Source organism: Alligator sinensis, unplaced genomic scaffold (assembly GCF_000455745.1).
Source record: "Alligator sinensis unplaced genomic scaffold, ASM45574v1 scaffold360_1, whole genome shotgun sequence".
Taxonomy (NCBI): domain Eukaryota; kingdom Metazoa; phylum Chordata; order Crocodylia; family Alligatoridae; genus Alligator; species Alligator sinensis.
The window spans coordinates 752,992-759,302 of NW_005842337.1; positions in this window are offsets into that span (position 1 = coordinate 752,992).

A 6,311-nucleotide genomic window follows, 5' to 3' on the forward strand; every position below is an offset into this window, starting at 1 on the left:
CCAGAAGGTAGCTATTCCGCTGTTGACCATCCATGATGACAATTGTGAGGCAAAGAGAATGCAAATTTCAAGGGAAGGACAGTGCCAATTTCTCATTAACTCATGATTGCATAACTTTTATTTATTTATTTATGGATATATACAGTGCCTTTGCCATGTAGCATCAGGAAACCAAAAATGTGCCCCGTTAAGATGGAAGGATAGAACATTCCAGCTTGTGGACATCTTCATGCCAATACTTTGCTCCAGCCCAAAAGACCAAAAAAGATTGGCCTTGTGCTATGCTCCTGACCGTCCAAAACCTTGCCTTACATGAACTGAGAGAGGGAGAAATGTCACAGTCACTGAATTTCTCCTTTGAATGTCTAGTTACGAAGGGTGGATCCAGGCAAAGTGCAGTTGCTCATTAGAATCTACTTGACTCTTGCTAAACTTTGTTCTACAGGTGTTAACAACCCTCTTTCCTTTTTAATAGTCTTGATGTTCCCCACTAAAGCTACACTTTCTTCTGCAATTCTGATCCTGGTAATGTAATTCTTATTTCACAGCCCTCCAAACTATTTAACCCTAGCTAAAACCATTAACTCTGGTGTGGAAATGACAGTGCATCCAGTGCGTCACTGAAAGTTAAGATTGTTTTTTATTAATCTGAAAAGAGATGCACATTTAATTCTAATGACTACAGGAGTAAAGAAACCACATCTTTTGATTATTTTTGCCTACTTTGGGTTTATATACATATATTATATAGCAAACTAATGCACATTCCAATAAAAAATATATTTGGTTTTGCTTTAATCTTAAACCACATAATATAGCCCTTGGCCCCCAACATATTAGTAAAACTTCTAGTTTCTTTTTAACTGGAGAAAAATGTGTGTGTGTTATGTGATGATGCACCATACCGCCTTTTAAAAATCTTGATCCACCAATGCTAGTTACTGAGACGATCTCTTACTGACACGTTCTCTCGTTTTGATGGGGTACTGGGAGAAGTGGTCTCAGAGCAGTGATTCTCAATCCTTTTTGTACCAGGACCCATTTGTTAACATCAATGGCCAGTCCCAACCCAGTGCCCCTCACTCCCGACCCACTGCCCCCCACCCCTGGGTCCCAGCCCTCCAGTGTGTGGGGCAGGGGCAGGGTGTGTGGGGTGGGGGAGGCCCCAAGCAGCCCCTTGCAGGCTGGAACTCTGCCAGCCTGCAAAGGAAAAGCCATCATTTCCCATGTTTTTCTTCCTTAAAGAAGAGTCCATTTTTTAAATTTATTGATCCATTTTTTAAGTGTGTTCATGACCCTTTTATATATTCTTGTGACACACTTTTGGGTCATGACCTACAGGTTGAGAAACATTCTCAGATAACGTGTCCCCATGAGTGGGAACATTTGTTTCCCTGGGGACAAGTAGCAGCGGCACACCTTGTGCACTCCAGCACGTGGCAGGTTACCCCGGGTGAGGTAGGGGAGGCTGGGGCCAGCATCTGTGCTAGCCCCAGCAGCCTTACTTGGGGACCTGGGGACCTTGGGAAGTTGCAGCCATGATGATCCTGCAGCAAGGAGCCTGGCCAGCAGTAAGAGTGTGGCTCTGGCTGGCCAGGCTCTGGGTTTGGGTGGCATGCACTGCTGCCATTTGCACCACCCCACTTTTTTTTGGTGTGGTTTTTTTTTGACCCTGGGATCTCTAATCACAATCTGATGACTAATTTATTGGGTGCAATGAGAGAGAGGACACTAGCAATGAGCTAATTAAATGGCTATTGCTTGGCACATGTATCCATGATTGAGACGAATGAGACAGGATCTGTTACACTCCTACTTTAATGTTCTTTGCTTCCTTCCCACACTGACATCTTTAGAAACAACATGACTATTGCACCCTATTATGAGATAATTATTATTATTGCATCTATAGTGAGTGAGTGGGAGCTAGGGCCTTAAGGGAAGGGAAACAGGAAGTAGGAAGAGTGAGGCTTCTGCAATTGTTTGCAGGTATGAACAGAAGATGGACATGGACTAACCCTGGAGTTAAATCAAAAATGGTCATTCATGTGACATGATTCTTTTTCTATCAGAAATAAGGGCCATCCTTTGAGGTGGTTGGTTCAAATGTAAGCTAAGAATCTTGTCCTTAGTATCCCTCCTTTTTTTGTGCCTACAGCCGAAATACTACAGTGCCATGAAAGAATATAGGCCAACCTATTGACTCAGCTAATTACAGCTTAGCTTGTTCTAGACAAAGTGTCCTATCTCCTCTCCAGACCAGGCTCCCATTTCTGGATCTGTCCCAAGTTTAAAAGAGGCAGATTCTGCACCTTGGTTAAACCTGGTTTTGCTTCAAGTGATGGGGAGTTGAGACTGGATAGAGAAAAGAAAAAACACTCCACAAAATTTTAGCTTCTGTGAAAGGAAAGATGAGGAGCTCCACTGCAGTTATACTCAGCATCAGGCACAAGTTTATATCCTTCACCTTAGGAGGGCAGAGAAAATGGAGATAGACCAGATCCAACAATACCTCATATCCATTAATGCACAAAGAAAATGTAGTTACAGAGCAAAGGTGCTGGGAGAGAAACCATTGTTCCTTCTTCGTGCACTTCCCCCCACGAGTGGTTTTACACACGTAGATAATGCTGACTGTGCTATCCCCTGCACTTTTCTACAGTTGTTCATTTCTTATTTTTCTTGTTTTAATGACAGGAAATGGCAGATTCAGGTGCTTTTCCTCTTCCAATCTGCAATTCAGAATGGCAGATGCAAACAATGGTACTTCCTGCAGCAGTGTCTTCCCGAAACACTGCCTTCCTGGAGGTTGTACTTCTTGGAACCTCATTACTGAATGGAAAGTTGAGAAAACACTTCTGTTTCTGCAAGGAAAAATGATGCTATTCTGTACCAGTTTCCAGAGCTCCGGGTTTCATCAATAGGTAGCAACAGATCATTCACTACCAAAATGAATATGAGTCGCCAATGTGATGAAATAATAAGTAAAGCTAACCGCGCTCTTTCTTGCATAAGTAGGTGCATCACGAGCAGGTCTAGGGAAGTGATACTTCTCCTCTATGCAGCATTGGTCAGGCTGCAGCTGGAGTACTGTGTCCAGTTTTGGGTGCCGCACTTCAGGAGAGATGTAGATAACCTGGAAAGGGTTCAGAGGAGGGCCACCCATCTGGCTAAAGGCCTACAGAAAAACCCCTATGAGGACTGATTGAGACCTGAATCTCTTCAGCCTCTGCAAGAGAAGGCTGAGAGGTGATCTTGTGGCCATCTACAAACTCATTGCAGGGGGGCAGCAGGAAATAGGGGATACAATGTTTACCAGGGCACCCATCAGGATAACTACAAACAATGGCCACAAACTGAAGGAGAGCAAATTCAGACTGGACATCAAGAAAAAATTATTTACAGTGAGGGTTGCCAAAATATGGAATACACTTCCAAGGGAGATGATGCTGTCCCGTTCCTTGGAGGTATGTAAGAGGAGATTGGACAAACACCTGGCTGGGGTCATCTGAAGCCAGCCCTCTTTCCTGCCCAGGACAGGGGGTCGGACTCGATGATCTAATGGGTCCCTTCCAACCCTAAAATCCATTAAATCTATGAAGTAGGTTTGCAAGCAGCTGAAAACATCACAACTGATGGAACTAGGGAGGCACTCTTTATAGTTGCAAAACAAGCAGACTATGAATATCAGCAAGGCAAGATGCCCCCATGCTGGCCAATTAGTGTGACGTGAACTAAATGATGAGAGCCCCAGATGTTTTCTCTCAGGTGAGAATTGAGAACAAGATTGCAGGTTACTGCTAATGGCCACAGCGTGTTTCGTTTATCTCCACTTTTGTCCACTGGAAAAGGAAAGTGAAACCCTCCATGTATTCTGTGGTGTGAGTTAAGGTTCTCAATGGGATCCTACTGAGTAACTCAGAAAAGTGTAAAAAAAATATTGAATTTCTGAATACAACTGAAATGCCCAAATCACCATCATCTTTATGAGCTGGACAGTAAATGAAAGCATTGATGGTCCTGAATATGAGCCAGGGTCTTCAGGTAATAGTGGTTAACTTCTGAAACCATGACCTGAGTTATAAAACATCCCTCATCTACCCTGGAAGCACTGGGCTTTGTGCATTATGACACTTCTAACCCATCAGGAAGGAACGGCCTGCTCAGCAATAAACCATGTATGTTTGGGTTAGTCAGAGAACCAGAACTTCAGATTTAAGAACTCTGTTATATTTTGTAGGCTTACTACAAATAAACCCCAATTCAGATCAGAAGCTATCTCTGTAATTTCTGTGCCTTCTATTTCCCAAATCCAGATAGAACTCAACCCAGGATGGCAAACATCCCATCTAAACAGCTGATGTCATGAGATTTCTATTATTTGGGAGTCAGAATCTTGCGATATCAGCTCATAAGGTTTTGGAGCCATCAAGCATGAATTGTAGGGCTGGTTCTAACCTCAAACCACAACTTAAACTATATCCTAATTCGAACAGCATTTGTAATGTTTTGTTATTCTTGTACAGTATCCTGAATATAGACCAGTACAACATACTTTGTGAAGAAAAAGAGGAAGTCATAACCATAAGCTGAAGAGAAAATGAAAACATCAGATCAAGATTCAATGGGAGAAGGTGACTCAGTGTGTCAGTGGGAGGAGACTCATGAGAGCTCTAGACAGAAGGAACAGCCCAGCAAGAATGACCTCTTCCTAAATGTGGTGAGTCAGGGAAAACACAGAGATGAGGTCAAAAGTAGAGAAGCCCTGGAAGTTTATGGGGTAGAGAGAATAGCACAACTGAATAGACATCTACTTTGTGTGCAAACACATTCCTCTCCTAAACATCTGGAGCGTTTTTCAAGCAGGGAAGGAAGATATAAAAATGGAATTACCCAAATGGAGGAAAGCATTTTGACCAGAAACCCTTTTTTCAAGGATGATCCTCAGTAGATGAATTAGGATTGGGAAGGAGACAGCTTTCATAATATTTATGAAATCATTTCAGGATATGCCTTTGGGGGAAGGAGGGCTGTTAGGGAAGAAGACAACAGGAAGAGAAGGAAAGAAGAAAACAAACAAGCACATTTCACAAGAACGTATCTGGAGATGTGTGTCAACTTTTAACTTGTTCCTCTGGTCCTTCTATGACAGGAACATATAATTAGAGGTTCTATTTTGGCAGGGTTTATGTATTTCATTTTGGGGACCTTATTTCTTATCACTTCTTGGGTTCTAGGTATGTTTCCAAAAAAACAGCATTTTTCAAAGACTTCAGTTCTTTAAATCCTGAAAAGAGACGGGGGTGATACTTCTCAAAATTAATGTCTGAATAGTATCTACTTCAATTTTTCTTATAATCATATATCTTTAAAAAAATTAAAAAGACCTCCAGGTTAGTTTAAGCTTTGTGTCTTTATTAGGGGTCTTGAACCCCTGGCTTGGTGTTCACTTCATTTCACAGACCCCTCACTGGCCAAGTAAAGGATGACTATGAAGATGGCCTTTAGAGGATCTACTGCCACTGACCTATTTGAGCTCTCTTGTTAGAACTTACTAGAATGCAGTTAGGCCACCAACCACACCGTTCCTGTACTTGAAACCTCCCAGGCTGCAGCATTGTTTCTTCCTTTGGCATCTTTAGCATCTTTGGCACATTCCCTGGGCACCGTCTCCTTGCCCATGAGCCCTTAAGGGAAGTGGAGCTTCACAGACAGTCTTATAACTCATGGACTAGGGCCAGCTCCTCAGGAATGTACACAGCCTAAACATATCCTCTCTCAGAACGTCATCTGTATAGATGCCCTGAGAGTATACTTCAATTCTTCAGGAGCATATGGTTGATGTAGCTCATAACACACACAGGCATTGCACAAGGTTCAAAACACCATTGTTCTTCAGGACAAAAGCCAAAGAAAATAGGAATTATTTAGGAAATAACAACTTGAATGAGGTCCAATTCTCCCCAGCTCACTATTCCCTTGGGAGTTCATGGAGGCTCAGGGTTTTGGGATGTAGCACTTCTTCTGCTTCAGCAACCTCCTCTCCTTTTGATGTCATGAAAGTACCCTGTATCTGGCCAGTTGCACTCCAATCTAAATAGGACAGTTCCTGTCCTTTTATAAGCTTTAAAACTCCCCCATCACAAACCTTCCTGATCAATCTAAATAGGGATAATGGACACCAGCCAGATAACTCTATTTCCATCTGTCCTTTTCTGTAATAAAGTAGAGCTTCTAGTACAGGGGTCGGCAATGTTTTTAGGCCAAGTGCCAAAAACACCTGCAACCTCAATTTGTAAGATGTTGGTGTG